The sequence below is a fragment of the Corvus moneduloides genome, chromosome 28 (assembly GCF_009650955.1).
Source record: "Corvus moneduloides isolate bCorMon1 chromosome 28, bCorMon1.pri, whole genome shotgun sequence".
NCBI classification, from domain to species: Eukaryota; Metazoa; Chordata; class Aves; order Passeriformes; family Corvidae; genus Corvus; species Corvus moneduloides.
The window spans coordinates 5,077,974-5,098,306 of record NC_045503.1 but is presented as its reverse complement, the minus strand read 5'-3'; the positions used below and the strand labels follow the sequence as shown (position 1 = coordinate 5,098,306).

At 50.3% G+C, this 20,333-nt stretch overlaps 1 long non-coding RNA gene across 10 annotated transcripts; it reads right to left on the bottom strand.

Moving 5' to 3' along the window:
- Positions 1 to 811: 811 nt before the first annotated feature.
- On the bottom strand, positions 812 to 16,087 carry LOC116436110. Of its 10 annotated transcripts, none has more exons than XR_004236953.1 (8): positions 15,859 to 16,087; positions 13,980 to 14,040; positions 11,355 to 11,429; positions 8,836 to 8,907; positions 8,007 to 8,134; positions 7,632 to 7,787; positions 3,670 to 3,732; positions 812 to 1,792 (listed from the first exon to the last, which is right to left on the bottom strand). It is a non-coding gene; the product is annotated as an uncharacterized LOC116436110 (long non-coding RNA). The 10 variants fall into 10 exon arrangements; XR_004236954.1 differs by having other exon boundaries at positions 7,632 to 7,784; XR_004236946.1 differs by lacking the exon at positions 3,670 to 3,732 and adding an exon at positions 3,302 to 3,417 and having other exon boundaries at positions 7,632 to 7,759; positions 15,859 to 16,086.
- Between the last annotated feature and the right edge of the window lie 4,246 nt (positions 16,088 to 20,333).

Genomic DNA, 20,333 nt, shown 5'->3' with positions numbered 1-20,333 from the left:
TCTCCCTGTGGATCCCTGGATGTGGAATGTGCTGGAGCCTCAGGACCTCACCCCCAACCTTCCATAGAGCAGGGCTCCCAGCCCCAATGTCCAGCCTGGCCTTGGGCACTGCCAGGGATCCAGGGGCAGCCCCAGCTGCTCTGGGCACCCTGTGCCAGGGCCTGCCCACCCTCACAGGGAACAATTCCTGCCCAATCTCCCATCCAGCCCTGCCCTCTGGCACTGGGAAGCCATTCCTTGTGTCCTGTCCCTCCATCCCCTGTCCCCAGTCCCTCTGCAGCTCTCCTGGAGCCCCTTTAGGCCCTGCAAGGGGCTCTGAGCTCTCCCTGGAGCCTTCTCCTCTCCAGCTGAGCACCCCCAGCTCTCCCAGCCTGTCCCAAAGTTGGCGCCTCTTTCCTGAACAGCTCCCACTTCTGCTGACACAACAGTTGGGAACAAAGGGTCTGTGCCATCCCTCTGAGGGTGTCAGGGACATGTGGCTGCTCCTGGGTTCTCCCGCTGAGCTCCAGCTGCTGCTGCTCCTCCGAGGAGCTCCTGGGATCCTCCCCGTGCCAGCAGCAGCTCAGGAATATGGGTGAATGCCAACATCTGGGGCTGAAACGAGGGGCTCAAAGCCCCCATGTCCCTCCCCCACAGACCACGGTCCCCCACAGGGGACACCTGTGCAGGGCGTTTGGGATAACAGAAAAAGCCCCAGCCAGAGCTCTGGGAATAAGAGGGGAGTTAAATCCCCGCAGGAGGAAGAGCAGATAAAAAATGAGACGTTGTGACAGGGCTGCCAGGCTGCGTGGCAGGAGGGTTAATTTTTTGTGAAACTGCCATTTCATATTCCCTTTCAGACAAGCTGAATTACACGGTGCTGGCTGCTGCAGGAGGAGCATAATTTCCTTCACAGAAATAATGACAGGGTACTTAAAGAGCAAGTGAATGGATGGCTGAAGTACTGGGCAGAGACTTCAGAAATCCAGGCCGAGCCCTCACCTTTAGAGGAGGCTCCTTTGGTGACCTTGGGCCAGCCATTTAATCTTCCTGTGTCTCAATTCCCTGCCAATAACGGGAATAATAACTGTTCTGTCTGCCTGCCTTATTTAGGCTGCAAACTCGGAATTTACAGCTTGTGTTTGCTCTGCTTTGAAGCCAAAGAGCTTCAGTCTGTGCTGAGGTGTCTGGGACAACCACGATGTACAATGTGGAGAATAACAAAGGGCTGGGATGGATGGTTTGGAACATCCTCAGTGTGAAAGGCTCAAGAATTCCTAATCCATTGCTCCCCATCTCTTCCCTCAAAATGTGGAGAAGTTTGGAGCTGTGCTAAGAGTTCCAAGAGCATCAAAATAATTTAGGAAAAGAGTTCATACTGATTTATTGAATCCCTGAGTTCCTTCTGAAGCAGCAAGTGGGTAATTTAGAAACCTGCAGAATTTCCTTTGTGCTCACTGAGGGCTGCAGCAGCTCCTCAGGTTTTTCAGTGTAAATTGAGGTTTGCAGGCTTCTGTGTACCCAGGTTTTATCCATCTCTTCAGCTTTCAGCAGTTTGTGCTATTTCCTGAAGCCAGGGAAGATGGGTCCCTGCTCCCAGAGCCAGTGAACACCAGTTTTTCTCTATAGTTAAGCAATTTACTGTACAAAGGGAACAATTCTAAAAATAGGGAGAAATGGCATCTTGACATTAGCAGGAACGATGACCCAATCCCCAACTTGCTGCAGGGCCTTTGTCCTGTAACTGCCTCCATCAGCAGGGCTGTGATGACATTATTTTCTGTGGTTATGTGGGGCACGAGGCCGTGGGTACCTGGAAGGGAGGATTTTGATCAGCCTGCAGAGGATGAACACGCTGGGGAGGCTTCTGGGGGAGCACTAAATCAAAGTTTCATTTACATCAGACACCAGCCTGGCCATTGCAGCATTAATGGCTGCACTGCTGCCCTCAGAATTTTGTGTGGGTTTAATGTGTCAGTGGGGAAGTAAAAGACAGGGAGAGAGAGAGTCATTGTGGTTTATGAAGCCTGGATCTTTTCTTTCAGGCACCATCAAATGACAGCAATTTGTACAGGCTTGAAACTCTTCTGGCAACAGATTTATGGCTGCCCCACCCCTGGAAGTGTCCCAGGCCAGGCTGGACGGGGCTTGGAGCAACCTGGGATAGTGGAAGGTGTCCCTGCCCATGGCAGGGGTGGGACTGGAAGAGCTTTAAGGTCCCTTCCAACCCAAACCATTCTGCAATTCCTCAATCACATCTGCCATAGTACCAGTGATGTGGGCTGTCCTGAGCCTGGTAGGTTTACAAAAAAAAAAGGAAAAAGAGAAAAGTGCTCGACAGCACGAACAACCCAAATTATTAAAGATATTTCAGTGCTTTTACCACTGGCCTTGGCAGGATTCAGGAGTTTCATTTTCACACCTAAATACCTTTGAGAATGGAGGCTCTGAGTGGTGTTGAAAATTTGTTCTTTTTATATTTTAAAGCCCTGTTGGAAGCAAAGAACTCAACTCTCCAAATAACCCCTGCCAGGCATCGAGGTCCCAGCGGTGTCCGAGTGCCCTGACCCTGCACTGGTGTGCTTGGGGCGGGTTCCTTGGGTCCTGTGCTGGTTTCAGCTGGGCTAGAGTGAATTTCCTTCTCAGCGGCTGGTTTGGGGCTGTGTTTGGGTCTGTGCTGAGCACAGGGCTGATAACTCAGAGATGGTTTTGTTCTTGCTGAGCTCACTCAGAGCCAAGGCCTTCCCTGCCCTTGCTGGGGAGGGGCTGGGGGTGCCTGGGGGGCTGGGAGGAGACACAGCTGGGACAGGTGACCCCAACTGACCCCAGGGATATTTCAGACCATAGGACATCATGCTCAGGATATAAATGGGGCCAAAGAAGGAACTGGGGGACATTTGGACTGAAGAGCAGAATAAGCCATGACAGGAGCTGCAGCACCCCAAAGCACTTGCACACCCGGGCCGTGGCAGCCTGGGCTGTATGGCAGGCTATGATTTGTTGTCACCTTTACAAACACAACAACAAAATCACTAGTCTTCCACACAGAGCCAGGCCAGGAGAGCAGCGCTTCCTCCTCAGGGACGTCCTCCCACATGTCTTCTCCCAGCATCCTTCCTCAGTTCTCATCCTGTAATCCTTGTTCCTATGTCTCCCTCAGGGATGGATGCTGCCCTTTGCAGCGTTCCTCCTGAGACCACATCAAATCTCCCTGTAATCATCTCTCCAATTTGTGGCTGTTCTCGTGAGTTTCTGCTCCATTTTCTCACTCCAGAGACTCTGTGGGGACATCAGGGCTCAGCAGGGGCTCCTCTTGCCTTACCCTGTGATAAACTTCTTCAGGAGAGCTCTGTCAACCTGTCTGTCTCCCAGCTGTATTTTAGTCTGACTGGAATAAGCAAATGCAATATATGCTGGGGAACTCTGGAGGAAAGAACTCTGCAAAGAAAAAGATAACGATAGTGCCGAGTTTCCTGGAATCCCGCTGAGAGGCTGATTTAAGCAAGGAAAACAAACCCCTTCTGCTGTTTCCTTTCTCTGGATATGTTGATGAGCAATCTTTGGTTCAGGTCCAGCTTTTCTTTCAGTGCCCAGCTTTTCTCTGTTAATACCTCACGTGGAAGGACAGTGCTGGCTCACACCCATGGAAAGGATCTGACTTTATTCCTTGTCCAATAGATCTGTACTCACCTCAGCCACTGAAATCAGGCAGGGAATGGCTCCTTCCCATCTTCACCCAGCCTGTTTTGGGTACTTTCATAAGCCGGTGGGGGAAAAAAGAGAAAGAAATAAACCCATTCCTCAGCAGCCTTGGCTGCTCCTTCCATGGGAGGATGAAGAGTGTGCAGCAACAGGAGAGGGTTTGGGTTTGCTGCTGCTGGCAGGGGCTGTGCCCCGTGGGAGCTCATGGGGAGCAGTCCCATCCCTCCCTCCCTCTCCCTTTTTATAACATATGTGCTTTCTATGGACACTTTATTCAAACTCCAGATGGGTGTTTCAGTCTGGGGATTTGTGCTGCTCTGAGATAACAGCCCTTTGTGCTGGCCTAGGTAGCAGGAGTGTTTGTGATAGCTGGGGCTGATACCAGGAGGTGTCCAGGTGGTCTTATTTAACAGAAAGCATTAGTGATACTGCCATTTTCCAGGAAATCAGATAAAAACGGGTCCAGGTGTTACCCAACACCGTGTTTGTGTAAGGACAGAGCCAACTGCTGAACACGGGGGGACGTGTTCTTGTACAAAACTGCTGTCACCCCAAACCTCCCGGGTAAAATTTAACTGGGAGTTGGACTCGGATGATCCTTGTGAGTCCCTTACAACTCAGGATATTCTGTGACTCCAATCTGAGTATGGGGTGGAACAGCAGTGGGTGTGCACTCCTTGTCACACTGGATACGGGTTCACCTGCCTGGCCTTGGATTTCCTACAATTTCACCTAAACCATCACATATTTTCTTCTCTTCTTCCCACAGAGGGGTCTGCAGTGAAAACGTCTGGGGAGTGAGACAATATTTAGAAATAAAAATTCAGGACAATTCAGTGTTCAGCCCAAGATAATTGGAAGAGAGGATGAATTGTAAAGAAGAATGAATTTGAGAGAGAAGACAGCTTGGGAAGTGCTGAGCTGGACTGGAATTCCAGGTGACAAGGACACTTTTCAGTCCTTGTTCTGGGACACAGCTCCACGAAGAGATTTACCACAAATCATTGCTAGACAGTCACGTAAAAATCAAGACAGGAGAAGTGTGAGCAAGAGCTCCTCTCTTGGTTTCACACCCAGACATTCCCTGTTCAGAGCGAGGTGTTTCGTAGGAAACATAAATCGCAGGCTGGGAGGCGTGTGAGGTTTTTGTCTAGACTGTCTCCGTGGGGCCGTATTTCTCCATGTGATATTTTTCAGGAAGGATCTGCCACCTCTGGTTTGTCCCAGAGATTTCAGGAACGTGGCTCCTTGTACTGGTGGCAGCTGGACCTCCCCCCCTCCTCGGCACTGGGAGGCTCCTTGGTAATTGTTTCTATGGATGGGAACTAAACTTAGCTCCAGAGCAGGGGGAAAAAGCCTGTCTGGAAAGAGCGGGCACTCTTGGCCTCCAGCTATCTCCGACCAGGCTCATCACGGAGAGATCCCCAGCTGCACTTCCAGGCTGTAAATTAAACAAACAGTATTTCCTCTACACCAGACCACAGGGAGGGCAGGGAGAACAATGTGGCCTTATTGCTGTTATTTCCTTTGGTTTCAATCTCTGTCCTCTGCCCCCCACCTCCTCCCCAGCCCCGTGTCTCCCACTTTACCCGATTTGTCATTTATTACCGTGCTTTAAAGAGAGGCAGGGGGAAAAATGCTCAGTGCAAATTATATTTTGAGCTGTTGTGCTTTGCCTCTTTGGCGGATAATAAATCTCTCTGGCAATGCTCCTCTGTATAGGATTTGTCATTAAATGCAATTAAACAAACCCTGCAGGTGTCCATGATCAGGCCTGCAGCAGCCCATTCACAACTGCAATGTTATTATCAGCCTGACAACAAAACACTAGATATTTCCTGAGCTCCTCTGATCGATGAGCTTGCTTGACTTGGAACTGGAGGGAGGAGAGAAGGGGGACCAGAGCAGTTCAAATGCTCTTTAGACTTATTGATGGAAAAGTCAAAAAGCTGCTCAGCAATCAGAGGGAAGGTGGAGAGAGAAAAGGGCCAAGGGACAGGAGGGCTAAAAGGGAAAAGTGAGAGAGTTTGGGAGTCAAAAGGCAGAAACAAGGCAACTTATCACAGGGTGCCCCTCCACCCAGTTAGTTGGTTAATGCACAAGACTAGAGTTTAAGAGTCAAGGAAGGTATTTTAGGGATGATTCTTTGGCAGCTGGGCTTTTAGTGTTGAGTCACGTAGCCTCCCTGCCCAAGTCAGCACAACAATTCCTCTCACCCTAGGACAGGACTTGACTGGGGGGTTATCCTGTTGTCCAGGGATGTCCATCTGTCTCCACAAACTGTAGCCAAATGATTGGATCAGACACACAACTAATTTCAAATCCCACCTGGAACGGCCAATGGAATTGGACAGGGCTTGGAGCACCCTGGGATAGTGGAAGGTGTCCCTGCCCGTGGCAGGGGTGGAACTGGGTGAGCTTTATGGTCCTTCCAGCCCAAACCATTTGGGATTCTGTGACTCTCTGAGTGCAAGTTCTTCCCTATCCTCGTTCACACCGAAGCGTGTCCTGGCACAGCTTTGGGAAGCTGCAGAGGTGCTGCTGACAGGACTTGTCCAAAGCAGATGCAACAACATTCACACCAGAATTATGTGCTCTGACAATCAGGAACAGGAAAAAAATCTCCTGTGGTTTCTGCCAGCCATCCCAGGCAGCCTGTGGAGTGTGAAGGTCAGGGATTCACAGGGGACTGGCTGCCATCAAGTCCAGTGAGAGAGAAAAATTTGCCAACACCGGTGGAATTCTTCTGCCTGACTCGTTTGCTCAGCTCAGCCTCGGGGTGCTCTCAGGATGAACCTCTTTCCCCTCCTGTCCTCACCCCAGGAATCCTGGTTCAGCCCAGTTGATTCTGAGGCACACACGGAATTGCAGTGACAAGGACAAAGCTCACATTACTGTTCTAGTGCCACCAAAACCAACGGATTTTGGGGTTGGATAAAGGGGGTCAAGGTATCAGTAGTGCCTGTGTAGAGTGTGAGGGGTGATTATTTGCTCCTACAATAAAAAGCTTTTGCAGCGGTCTTTGACTAAGGTTTTAGAGCCTCATCTGTAGGGCAAACAGCCTGGGACCGTGTTTGCTGCCATCCGAGGTCACACTGGAATTGTGACAGAAGGAGCCAGGAATTCTGTGATCAAGCTGTGGGTCTCAGAACGAAAATTTCCCTGAAGCCTGCACCCAGATCACTCTGCAGCACTGGTCTCTGGCTCTCTGACCTTTGTGAAAATCCATGAATAAAATTTATGAATAAGTCTATTTTGTGTGGCCTCTCCTACAGACCGTGGGGACATCTGAGATGGCACTGGGTCAGACCACCTGAGAGCCATGGATGTGGGCAAACCCAGCATCCGTACTGGAACAGGCATTGCCCCACTCCAGTCCCTTCCACCTCCCTCTGATCCTGCCTGCATTCTGCTCTCGGCCCCGTCTGCCAGAAGCCACGAACGCCTGTGATTCCCTCCCGCGGTGCTGTGAGGTTCGCAGCGGGGCTGAGGCTGTCACACGGGGCCGTGCCCTCTCCTGGGGAAGAGGGACAAGAGCCGGCACGTCCCGGGGCCAGCCCGAGGAGCCGGGGGCTGCCGATGAGCGTCCCTGGGGCGGGGCTGCTGCGAGTCCTCGGGGACCGGGCAGGAGCTGCGGATTTACAGCACGGCAGCAGCGGGGCCGGGGCTGGGGCTGGTGGGGAAAGCCCCGGAGCTTCCACCAGTGCCTGTGAGAGCGGGGAGGGAGCAAATCAAGGGCGCGATGGAAATGCACAACTGATTGGATCGACTTCAGCAAAACAACGCACTTTTTCTCCCCCCTTCCTCCCACTTCTCTTCCTCCCCACCTCCAGCAGTTCCTCTCTCCGCGCTGCTCATCTCCCTTCGTGCACCTCTTACCCGCACTCTCCTCTCTAAACAGGTGCAGTTGCCACTCAATAGACTTTAATTACCACTTCAAGGGCTCTCACCGGCATCTGCGGGAGGGTGGAGATGAATTTTCCCGAGGATTATGCGTGTGGCTGAGTTCTCTTCAGTCAGATGGTGATATTGCTGCCAACCAGGATCCTTCGAGAGATCGGTTCTTCGGTTCTCTGTGCTTGTGTTAACAAAAAGGAAAACTGCTGCTGAAGGGAAAAAAAAACAACCCAGCCATTACCTGGGTTAATTAGCAGGACAGCAAATGGGTCTGGAGAAAAACATTACAGAAAATTTACAGCCCAGGAGTCCCAGCTGGGCTTCCAAACTATTATTTCTTGCAAATCAGAAGTGGAGAGCTCAGCATCTCGGAAGATTTCTGTGGGAGACTGGGCTCTAAAAATACAAGTTGTTTTTAACCACTTTACCTTTTTTTGCTCCGTGCTCTTCCCATCACGGCTCACTGGAGAGACGCGCTGTTAATGCATCCTGCTGGGGCCCTGGGGATTCCTCCCAGGGAACGTGTGGGTTCATTCCTGGCTTCAGCACAGTTTGCCTGTGATGGAGGAATTATTCCCAATGTTTAACTAGTAACATAACATTATTTTTATTATTAAGATCCTCTTCAAAAGGCACTCCTGGAGATTGCAGAGCAGCTTATGCCTGTCAGAGCTGCCTGGAGTTGCTTGCCCAGGATGTGAGTGTGCACTTGTGAAGATGCACACAGAAATTTGGATGTGTGCTCCTCTGTGCTGTACATGCAGAGAGGAGCTGGGAATATAACAGGATCTTTTTGGGACAAGGGAGATTTCCAAACATTTAAAAAATAATTTCTTTCACTCAACATAAACATTTTTAATTTTTTTTCATTAAATGAAATGCAGGAAGGAGATTTTTGTAGCAAATTAAGCAACATTTTCTTCTGCCACAATTAAGTTTGTTTTCCTAAACAAGAAATTCAGCAAACTGGGGAAATACTGCAGCCAAACATGCAGTTTTGCAGATGTAATTTCCATGAAACATTTTGCCTGGCTCCAAAACAGCTGGGTATGTGCAACATCCGGGCTTCTGTTTGGCTTCTGTCCTGGTCTGGTGCTGGCAGCAGAGTCCGTGTGGGCTCTGCTCTCCCAATCCACCCGGGATAGCTGGGGCTGAGCTCATCCCACTGAGCCAGCCGGTGTTCCTGGGGCAGTGTCCAGGCTCCTCTCAGCCCTCAGGCATTATCCCAAGCAATGAGACTCTGGCTGAGGCTCCCACCTGCAGTCCTGTCTTGCAGCCCTCCAGCTCTGTCTGCCCCTCGCGCTCCCGTCTCTGGGATTGTGCTGGAACCTGCAGCACAGAGACAGAAGAGAGGAAGGAAGGAGGGAGGGATGGACAACACTGATGGAGTGGCTGATGGTCGGACTCGATGACCCAAACTCAGCGGCTCTGTGCAATACTCTGGAGAAAGAGCAGAGTGACCATAACACAGGTCAGCCCTGAGGCATTGCCTCAGTCCCTGGGAATGTTCTGTTCCTCCTTCCTCAGGCTCAGGATGGAGCTGTGCCCCGATAAGTGAGGAGGTGGAAGGCACAGGGCCTGAGATGGGAAAAGGAAGAGTCACAGGGATGTGCCCATGAGAGACTTCTCCCTGTGCAAGTGCCACAGATCTGTAGCTCTGTCTCTGGGCTTCCTCCTCACCAGGGGGATCCATTCCCCTCTTCCTCCTGTACTTCTCCACCTGCACTCCCTCTCCTTCTCCTGCCCTCCTGACATTCCCACTCTCATTTCTCAGGTTCTCTCCTTCTCATGTAACTTGTTCTTTCAGCTTCTATGATTTAAAATCCTTCTGCCTTCATCACCTCTTCCTCCCACCCTTCCTTTCCTTGTGCATTCTGATTTCCAGGCCAAACCACCACGTTTTCCTGCCACTTATGCAGGACTGGGAAGAACATTGATCACAGCCATCTCAAGCCCATCTCTCCTTTTTCCCAAAGAGCCGATGAAAATGTCACCCATGAGATAATCATCATGTTGCTTACATCCCTTAATTGCTCTCAAAGTACACGTTGAGGCTTTGGAGCCTCTTTGAAAGGCAGGTTCTGGCCTTTGGCACATTATTGACAGGCTGTTGATAGGCCCCTTTGTTGAGGAGCAATTTTGTCCTTTTTCCTGTACAATTTTTTGGGTTTTTTAAAGACAGCCCTTTCAGAGAGAGTAGATTTTTAAAATAGAGCTGAGCTTTGAATGAACAGGCATCAGAGTTATTCCCGAGGAGCGGTGGCACACGTGGGAGAGGAGAGCTACCAGCACACTTTGTGCAGGACTCTGTACAGGAAATCAAACTGAGATGACAAATGGCTTCATCCTTGTTGCTTTTTAGTCCTTCCCCTCTCAGGCCTGATAATTAGATGTTTATTTGCAGGGAATTACTAAAGCATTGGATATCTTGTGTGTTCCAGTGCATTGTTCCATGGTAAACAGGAGAAAGTTGACACTTCAGCTGTGCAGTGACTCATTTGTATCTATTAATGATAATTCTTAGGGGGTTTTAATACCTGCTGATTAAAATGGACTGAGATTTCCTCATCACAACAGCCCCTCCTGGTCTCAAAAGCTTTGCAGGTCTGGAGCAAGGGAACAGAACAGAACCAGGCACACAGACAGAGCCTCCCTCGGCAGCGCGGTGCCTGTGGCTCCTACCTGAGCCTCAGCTGCTGACTCCCGTAGGACACACGGGCTTTAAAGTCACCTCTTTAACAAAGATTCATTTTAATGTGCCCCTGGTGTGAGCCAGGGTCACACTGGGGCAGAGGCTGCAGGTACCTCTCAAGGTAACCCCACCATAGCCTCTGGCACGGCCGAGCTCCACGCTCCAAGACAACTTCCAACACAACCCTGTGCAAAATCCCCGGGCTCTTTGCAACTCAGCCGCAACCCTCAGAGAAATTAAATTCTTTCCTTTCTGAAACAATGTCCCTTGGAATGATTTTGCCCTTAATGAGCCCCGACTGAGCTGCTGTGTTCTGGAGCCACTGGTGTGCATGTTAACAAGGAGCTCTCTCCGTGTGGAAGTGTGGAGATGGCTGGCCCTGTAATGGGAGTCTGTTCAGCATCCTAAGTCCCACATTAGGCTGTGCCTGTAGGAACCCTGGGATGTTCCAGGGAGACTGCCTGAAGGTAATCATCTCTCCCAGCCTCCTGGCTGTCCCTAACCAAGTGCTCAGCTTGCAGCTATTCCAGGAACCACTGCGGAGATGATAAAGTTTAGCCCCTAATGCATTCACCAGCAACAAGGTGGGGAAAGTGCCCGTTGATTCGGGATGAAAAGGAAAAAGGCAAAGGGCTGTGGTATCCAGAGAAACCTCCAGCTTTGGGTCTTGAACCCTGTGAGGGACTGGAAGCCCTGGAATTTCATTTTCTCTGACTGGGTTCAAATCATGAGCAATATTCAAAAAACATTGTCTGCCTCAAATTTATCTTAGAGTCCTGCTTGATTCAAATGACACATCCCAGTACTTCCCATCCCAGAAACCAATTTCATACATCACATCCACTTAAATACACATCGTGCAACAGATATATATACACATACATACACACACACATTTCGATCAGTGTATCTTACACAGAACGAGTCTGTTCTTTAAAAATTCTGGAAAAAGAGTTCTTCCAAACCCACTCCCTCGTTGACAGACCAGCAGAAAGACATAACACCTCTCCTCCAGAAAAATATATCAGCTCATTTATTTTTAAAAATTGTGAACTCATTAGCTGGCGATTAATGTTCCACCCACCTGCGCAGCCCCTCGTGAGGTCACGTAAAACCTGCCCAGAGCTCCAAGCCCACCTTCGTCAACACAGAGTGAGAACTGCTGAGATAAAATGTTATCTGAATTAGATGGGGAGGATTAGAAAGGTGATAAAAGCTAAGCCAGGAGAAAATCAGACGATAAATAGGTCTGGCGAGATAGATGGATAATCTTCCTCCCAGGCCAAACCTGACCAGATAATCACCTTTTTCTGTTCTCTGGTTCCATTTGCTCTCAGATCACCAGAGCTTTACAGATACCACTGAATTGGGTTTTCTGGTACCCTGGAAATGGGGATTACAAAGTCTGTCTTTATGGACAAGGGATCTGAGGTGCCTCATTTAGGAATGGCTTTAGGTTTCAGATTAGAGTTGCAAAAATCCATCAAACCTTTGCCTTTTCTTGGTTTGTTTCTCATCTCTCGCTGTGCCTCGGGCAGGGCCAAGGAGGAGCTGGTCAAACCAGAGCTGCAGCCACCTTTTCCCAGCTCACCTTTTCCTAGCTGAGCCAGAGTGGGAGTCAGTCCTGTCCTCTCCCGAGTGTGTCCCTGTCCCTAGCAGCTGTCACCAGAGCCAGGCACTGTGCAAGGGCACAGCTCTGCTCCTGCTCGCTGATCCTGGTGGGATCTGCATTCAGCCGTGCACCTTGCCATGGGACCAGGGGAACTGTCCTCCTGTCCCCTCTGTCCCATCTGCTTTCAGGCTACAGATTATCTCTGAGCACATCTAAACAACCCATTGGAGCAACTGAAAATTCTTTAAACATTCCAAGCTCTGAGGCGCTTTCCCAGTTGGGAGAAGGGTTTGTCTGAACTGGCCTTTGCTCTCCTCGCTCCTGAGAAATTCCCATTTCTCCTGATCCGTGCAAGGTCCGAGCCTGCAAAGCACTGCCCTTTTCTGGAGCCTTTGCCCTCCAGATGGGGACTCCTTGTCTGAGGGAAGAAACTAAGGAAAGTTTTCCATCTCTTCATGGCATTGATTTCTCCACAAACATTCGACTGGCAGCACGGAGCAACAGAATATTTGATTAGCCAGAATTACAGACCACAACATTAATAATTTTGTGAGCTGAACTGAAAAGATTTGCGCTTGTTCTCAGTGGGAATGGTGCAATTCTCTCCTTTCTAATAGAAATTTTGCTCTAATGGCAGAGTGCATTGTCATCCCATGGGAGCAAGTACTGACTATTGCCTCTGATTTTGGGGGGCTTGAATCCATGCAATTTTCACCTGTGCTGGAATCTTGTAGGTGGACTGTTCATCATGGCTCTGGATTTTCAAAAGAAGTTAGCAATTTTGGATACCTTATATTTGTGTTTGAGACACTTGGAAAGGGACCGATTACAAGAGGCAGGTGCTTAGAAGTCCCTGAAAATCAGGACTAATTGGAATATGTCATGCTGGGCACCTGAAAACACTCGAATGCTTTGGAAAATCATAAGGGAGGGAGTTGTGTTTCTGAACATGACTGGGGAAGAACGTACAGCCTTAAGTAACACAGGATAAAGAGAAGATCTTTGCATAACATTATGGAAACATCCTTTAATCCTCAGTGCAGCCAAGTGCTTGAATTTAGTTTGATTCCTGAGGGAGTTCAGTGCTGAAGTTTGTGCAAGTGCATTTGTATTCTCCTGAAGTGGAGCCTGATATTGTGTAAGTTACTGTAGGTTTGTGAAAAATTCTGAGTCTCCAAATTAAAATAAATCAAAAGGTAAAGTTCTTCCCTCAAGGACATGCAGGGTTTGCTGGCTTGCTGCAGGTTCATGTGCTCACCTGCAGAGCCACAGGCTGTGCCATGAAAGATCTTTTCTTTGCACTTCCTAAACCCCCAAGCCAGAGTCCCAGAGCTGGACTTGTAAAGTGCTGAACACACACGGAACACAATTTCCATGTCCCAAGGAGCTTTAAGGTCTCTTCCAACCCAAACCTTTCTGTCGTTCTATGATTTGGGTGAGCAGAAAAAAACCAAAACCTTTGCTCAGACTTCCCTGAGATCTCACTCTGGCCTGAATCCTGCAGGACTGGGGGGGTGTAGGCTGGGGCCAGCGTGAGGCAGGAGCAGGTGTGCCCCAGAGCAGGGCTGGGCTTGGCACACGCTGAGTGCAGTGTTTGAGAGAGGCTGAAGGTGAACCCGCTGCAGGTGTCTGGGGCAGAACAAATCCCCGCTAAAGGCAGAACAACCTCGCCCTGTTTATCCAGGCTCAAAAGCTGTCGCAGATCTTGCGTCTGAAATCCACTCTCTTTTTCCTGCTGAGATTCCCAAGCACCTCCCAGTCTCCCAGCTACTACCAGATGCCACGATTGCAGTGGAGTGGCAGCGACGCACAGACAAATATTTGTGCAAGGCACACAGAGCCAGGAGCCTGGAACATTGTCTGTGTGGTGGGAGGGGGAGAGGGCAAGGAGGATCCTGCCTTTAAGAGGATTTATTTCGATTGAATTTTAAATAACAAACATCTGTATGTCTGTATGGTGTTTATTCCTAGCAAAACTTCAAATATTTCCTTCCAGCAGGTGATGTGGGACCCTCCTGCCAGATTGATTTCCAGTTTACTCATTTTGAAGAATACTTAAAAGGTCAGGAATTAAACTGAATTAAGCTCAGACCTTACCCTGAGTTCCCTGTTCTTCAGAGACCTCTGTCAGGGACAGGGTTGGATCCATCTATGAGATCTACAGAAAATTGCCAGTTAAAAAAAACCAAAAACAAAAAGTGACAAAATATACCCTGAACAAATGGAAATGAAACTTTGATTAAGCAAGACTGCACAATACAAAATTTAGTTAGCTTTGAGGATATGATATCATCTGTCCTACTATTTTTTATACTAAATGTGAAATCTGATTAGGCAATTTCCCAGAATGCGGAGATAAACCCGTAAAAGAAGGAATAGGTATTTGGTGCAATATAATTTTCCAGCTTCTTCTGCATGGCTTTTTGGGCTAGAAGGTGAAGAACACGATTTTTTCCCCTTGTTTTACAGCTGAACTTCAGAGGGAAAATCCTGATATTGGTGTTGGCAGAGACAAGGCACTGCCCAGAGTGAACCTCAGCAGTTGTTGCACTCAGGACAGATCAGAGTCACCGTGTGCACCCAGAACTGATGAGAGATGTTAAAAGATTTACAGAGAGATAACAAAGATATCTCTCCACTCCGATTCTATAGGGAAACATTTCCACACTTAGTTCGTTCAATGTCTATAAAATATGTCTAAAGGCTGCGTGGATACTCAAGGCCTGAAAGGAAATAACTTTCTTTTTAAGTGTTTTTCTTCTTTTTCCCCAAAATATTTAATTCTGAAATAACAAATAGGAGTTTCTTTAAGATGGAGAACAGCTTGTTTCCTTTTCCTCTCGGAGACCAACATTACTCAGGAAAAACACAAGTGTAAGAACAGGAGATGTGGCCAGGCTGAGCCTGGATTAAATCACCTCCTTGAGCCTCTGTTCAGCAAAGTGTTTAAACACACATTTAGCAGAGCTGAGGGCGAATTTCCAATGAACAGGGATTCATTGAGGGAATATCTCAGCTTCCAAAAATGGAGATAAAACAAATGCAGCAAATCACTTCAGCTGGCAATAGCTCTGTGAAATGCTTAATTTCCAAAGTGCTCAAACACTTCAACATTTTATACTTTTTATTTTCTATATTAGATCCTTGGTTTAACAATCTAAAGAGGAAAAAATGTTTTATTTCAGCTTGAGTCAGAGATGAATACTTTTTTGTTTTAATTTTGTCAAAATTAAAACCAAAAACCAATTGCTTTGTTTAATTTAATCACACTCAATTCTTAATTTTTTTATCTGGAGGGGAGCATCTTGGGAAAAAATCCACTCTGATTTAGCCACTGAGCACTTCAATATAACACAATCTGTCAATGGACCCAAAGCGTGCCACTACTGTGAGGCAGATTTTGAGTAGTCAGATAGAATCAACTATGGAGGAAAAATAATTTCAAATAACTATTCATGAAGCATCATCTCCCAACAGTCTCTTGGTGAAATGCCCTGTTTCTCCTACAAACTAGGGAATTTCAAGAGCAACTTTACACATGAACTACCAGTCAGACACATTTTCAAAACGAGAGTGTTGGTTTTTCCAGCATAAAGCTTTGATGTTGAGTAGATGGAAAGTGCCGGTTACATTTGCATTCATGTAATCATTCCTTGCTTCCCAAATGTTTTACTCCCTGCCCTACCCGAGGCTGTGAGGGATGTTTGGAAAACGCATCCATCCCAATGTCCCTTCCCATCTCGTCCAGCCGTCGGCTCTCAGCCAGACCCCAAGTACCTCCCGAGTGCCGTGCTCGGGGCAGTGGGACGGCTCCCGGCCCTTTTGTGTCCGTGTCGGGCAGGGCTGGATCGGGACACGACCCGGGCATCCCTGCGCGGCACCGGGTACCTGCGGGCGGGTGACCGGCATGTGCCGCTCCCCTTGGCCGCTCTCCCGCCTCCCCTCTCCCGCCGAGACCCCTCCGCGCTGGACTCACTCTGGCCGCGGCGAACAGTCCAGCGCCGCCTCGGTGGCTCTGGGTGGGCGGTGATGTCCCGGGAGAGTCCTGCCCGCGCCCGCCGGTGTCCGGTGCCGCTCCCGGTGCCGGGCTCGCGTCCCGGTCCAGCCCCGCCCGGGAGGCGCCGCCGGGCGCTGTCCGTGGTGCTGATCCGCGGCCCCATCGCCGGGATCCGCCCGGGATCTGCCCGGGACCGCCCCGGCCCCTCCGCCCCGGCCGCCCCCAGGGCCGGGAGAGCGCGGCCCCTTCCCCCGAGCGCTCCCCGCACCCGCCGGGTCCCTGCGCCGCAGGAGCCGCCCGGCAGAGGCGGGACCGGCTCCACAGGTGGCGGGGAGCCCCTCGCAGCGTCCCCGAGCCGCCTCCGCACCTGCGGGGCTCACCTGTCCCTGGGTCACCTGAGCGGCGGAGGGGCCGTGGAAGCTGCCCTGCCTCTGCCTCGGGGCTTTTATGGCCCGCCGGGGGGGCGGCGGGCGGAGCGCCCGGGCGGGGACTCCGCGCCTCGGCCAACGGCAGCGGCCGCTCCGGGCAGCTGCGGCAGCATTACATCATGGGACCGCCCGCCTTCAGTGTAAGAGTCTCACCGGCGGCTCGGCAGCGGGGCCACACGGCAACAGGTCTGTCCGGGGAGCAGTGAGCTCTGGAAACGGGGCAGCGCCGGCCGAGCGGGCTCCGAGCCCTCCCCGGGAGGGACAGGGGCTGGGAACAGCGGGGGCAGCCTGCTGGGAGAGCCCATCGGCATCTCCCCGCGCCCCAGCGTGAGCACGGAAGCTTTGCTTTGTGGGGGTCACTCGCTCCGGATTTCCCAGGACCAAACGCCACCAGCCTGTCCTCTCCATCCTGCCGCAGTGTCCCTTGGCCTGGGGGGCTCATACCCTCTGGTTTCTCACTCCAATGGACAAGCGAAGTTTCACCCTAAATTCTCAGCCCTTATCATCCTGTTTTTGGGGCTTGCACAAACCCCAACCCTCCATTTCTTCCCATAGACACTGAGCTGAAAGACAGCCCAGATCTGAGTACCTGGAATCCGTTTGGATCTCTCCTGTTTCCAGAGCAAGGAGGTCAGACAGCTATTCCCTCAAGTGTGCCGAGGAGCACAGCATTCACCACAGAAAACAAATTTATTTCCTAAACCTTGCCTCCAGAAACACTCGTGTTCCTGGGTTTGCCTGGGGGTGTCAGCAGACATGGGTTTGAGTTGCACCTCTAAGATGGAAAATACACAGGTTGCAGACACCAATTTTTCAAGACTGCCCTAAGTTACCCTAGATTGCCAGTCTGGTGGGTAAAGCTTTGTCTCCTGGTGTATCCTGTGCATGGGATGTGTTACCACATTATACCAAAGGAAAAATAATAATTGGTTACAACATTAATTAAATAGGTATCAAAATGGTCCAGAGTTGGAGGCTTGGTCTGGGTAATACTTGAGATCTCTGGGTAATACTTGAGATCCCCATTCAGGTCTATTTTGGGAAATTTCTGCTTCAAATGGATCCCTCCGAGTAAATATGGGGCTCTTAAGACCTTTAAGTAAGAGCAGATGACATGAAGGAGCCCATTTTCGAGTGGCACTGGATGCTATTCAAATTACAGAGCAATTACAGTAAAGCCAGGTGCTCTGTTTCCAACTCTTTTTGTTTGTTTGTTTTCCCCCACTACCACGGATCATGGGCCAAGTCCCTTGCCTGGCTTACACCAGCCCAGGTCCTGCCCAGCCACGGCAACAGCGTTATTTTGCTTAAGATAAAAGCTGGTTTGGGGCAGAATGTACCTGTGTGTGACACAAATCAGTGAACAGCCTGGGAGGCTCAAACCCTGCAGCAGGGGATCAGCCTGGCAGGACCTGATGACCTTGCCATGAATTAGTCACAGCACAAAGAATGTAGATTGGTGTTGGGGTAAGAGAAGACATTACAGCCTTGCTGGTGCCTGACCTTGGACGTGTGTCTGCAAGAAATTTTCCTTCAGGAGCCAAATCTGGAAGCCATTGATTTGGCTTTGTCCAGGCAAAGCAGAGACTTGGGGGAAATGTGAAAAGAATGAGAGCTGAAGGTGTGAACATCTTATGGAAAATGCTGAGGGGTGCCCAAGTCCTGCTACAACACACCTCAAAGGACAAGGAGCCTTGGATTCCTAATTCCCTTAGAAGATCCTACTAGAAAGGAAACCCAGAATAAGGGAACCCCCCCAATTCTCCCAGCCTGGCTCCAGAGCAGAGGTGCTCCAGTTCTCTGTGTCTACAAAGAACAGCCATTTTGCAGCAGTTCACAAGGGATGAGGCATGTACAGGCACTGCCTTTTTTCCTGAGAGCTGCAACCTCTTCTTTTAGGGCTGTTGGGCAGGACTTTGGACACAAGTCCTTTCCCTGCATTCTAACTTGCCATCAAATTCAGTTGAGGCTTCAGAAATATGATTTTCAAAGTGATCCGAGTGATGAACACAAGCTGTACCTGTCCAGCCCAAAGTGTCTCAAGCCTGATCTATTTATTCAAAAGATTCATTTGAAATGTTGGGCTTGTTGTGAGCAAAGAGCTGGGAACTCTCTGTGTCCATGGCGCATTCATTCGCCCTGGCTTTTCCACCTCCGGAGACTCCTCTGCCCCATTCATTTGCATTCAAGATTTGTTTCAGTGGAAGAGGGGATTGGACAGATTTTTTTTTTTCACAGAGAAAGTCTGGGATGAACTTAGAATCCACGACAAGAAAGGTCACTGTTTGATTTAATTATTTGGAGTTGTTTTTCACCCCGTACTCGGAGCAGCCCTTGCAGCTCAGTAATTAGCAACGCAGCCGAGGGGGAGCACGCTGGTCTTTGGCCCCATCTGACCTGATTCATACAACATTTCTGATTAATGCACCTGGTCACATGGCAGCTGTCAGCGACTTGTTGCTGGGCATCCAGAGGTTTCCAAGGGAACCGCTCCCTCTCCTGCCGACGCTCCTCAACAAGTGCGGGAGAGCCGCGGTTTGGTCCCGAGGGCCTGACGCCAGCCGGGCAGAAAACGGGAGCAAAGGTGTGCGGAAAAACACCCAAAATAGAAAGCACCCGTGTGGAATCCGGCGATGTTCCTGGCGGAGCGGCTCGGGCCGAGCCCTGCGGTGCGTGCTCGGCTCCCCGGGCAATGAGCTGCCTCCGGCTCAGCCCTCCCACGCACCCCACACGCGCCCCTCTGAACAAAACCACACCGCAGCCTGAACAACAGCTCCAGAGCACAGACGCTCCCTGCGAGCTCTCCACAGAGGAGCCCGAGCACACGTTTGAGACCCCTTTCCTGAGGTGTGTTTTAAAAGTCTCCTATAATCGCAGAGGCCTCGATGGAAGCTTTCCGCCGCTGCACGCTCAGATCCAGCCTACCTGGATCCTTTGCAGGCTGGCACAGAGCGCCCACGTAGACCAATCTCCTCTCCCTCCCTCAAACCCCTCTCGCAGCACATGCAGCTGAAGTTCTGCCCACACACAGGCGTGGCAGCCTCCACGCACACAGCAGCTCCTCACACCTCCCTCCACAGTCCCCCCCGTGCGCACGCTCGGCGCTACCTGCAGGCATCTCCCTCTGAGCACTGCACAGCCCTGCCTGAAATCCCTGCTCGTTCACACACAGAGCACAGAATCACAGGCAAGTTTAAGTTGGAAAAGACCTCTGATATCACTGAGTCCAACTGTTAACCCAGTGCTGCCAAATCTACCTAGAAACCTTCCAGCGCAAAGGGAAACTGAGGCGCGGGCAGTCTCTGCAAAGCTCTCGGTAGTGCAGAGAGTACCCAGAAGCACCGCTTTGAGCACAGCAGGAGGAGGCTGCAGGACAGCGGATCACTGAATGGTTTGGGTTGAAAGAGACCTTTAAGATCACCCAATTCCATTCCCTGCCATGGGCAGGGACGCCTTCCACTGGACCATTTACACGATGGGAAGGGAAAGATTCAGTCTGGTTTCTCTACCCGTTAACTTAGTTTTACATCGGAATGTTTCATGCAGGAGGTGTATCCGACTGAGGAGAAATGTTATTTGGACTAAGAGCAAAGGATTAGCAAGAGGAGTGTCCTGGTTTTGGTTTGGATAATGTTAATTTTCATTCTAGTAGCTGGAGGCACGATCGAAACTGCCTGTGAGACAGTGTTAAGGATGCACCAGGAAAGTACAACTCCAGGAAGGGCAGAGAAGGCAACAAATGAACAGCAGCTCGTTAGAGTCAGGGTCTGGACAGACTCAGACACGCTGGTGTGGGGCTGAGCTCTCTCTCCACGCTCAGATTACGCCTGCGAAAGGACAAGGGGATGTTTGTGTGGAATAACCCACTTTTAATGAGGTGTCTGCCAAAGGCACAATCAAGGAGCGGCAGAGTCGCTCGCACCTCGGGGGAGTGGGGATGTCTCTCCTGCCTTTATCTCGGTGTTGTATTGAACCCCGTGCGCCTGTGCTTGAACTGGTGACATTGAGACCATCACAAACATAATG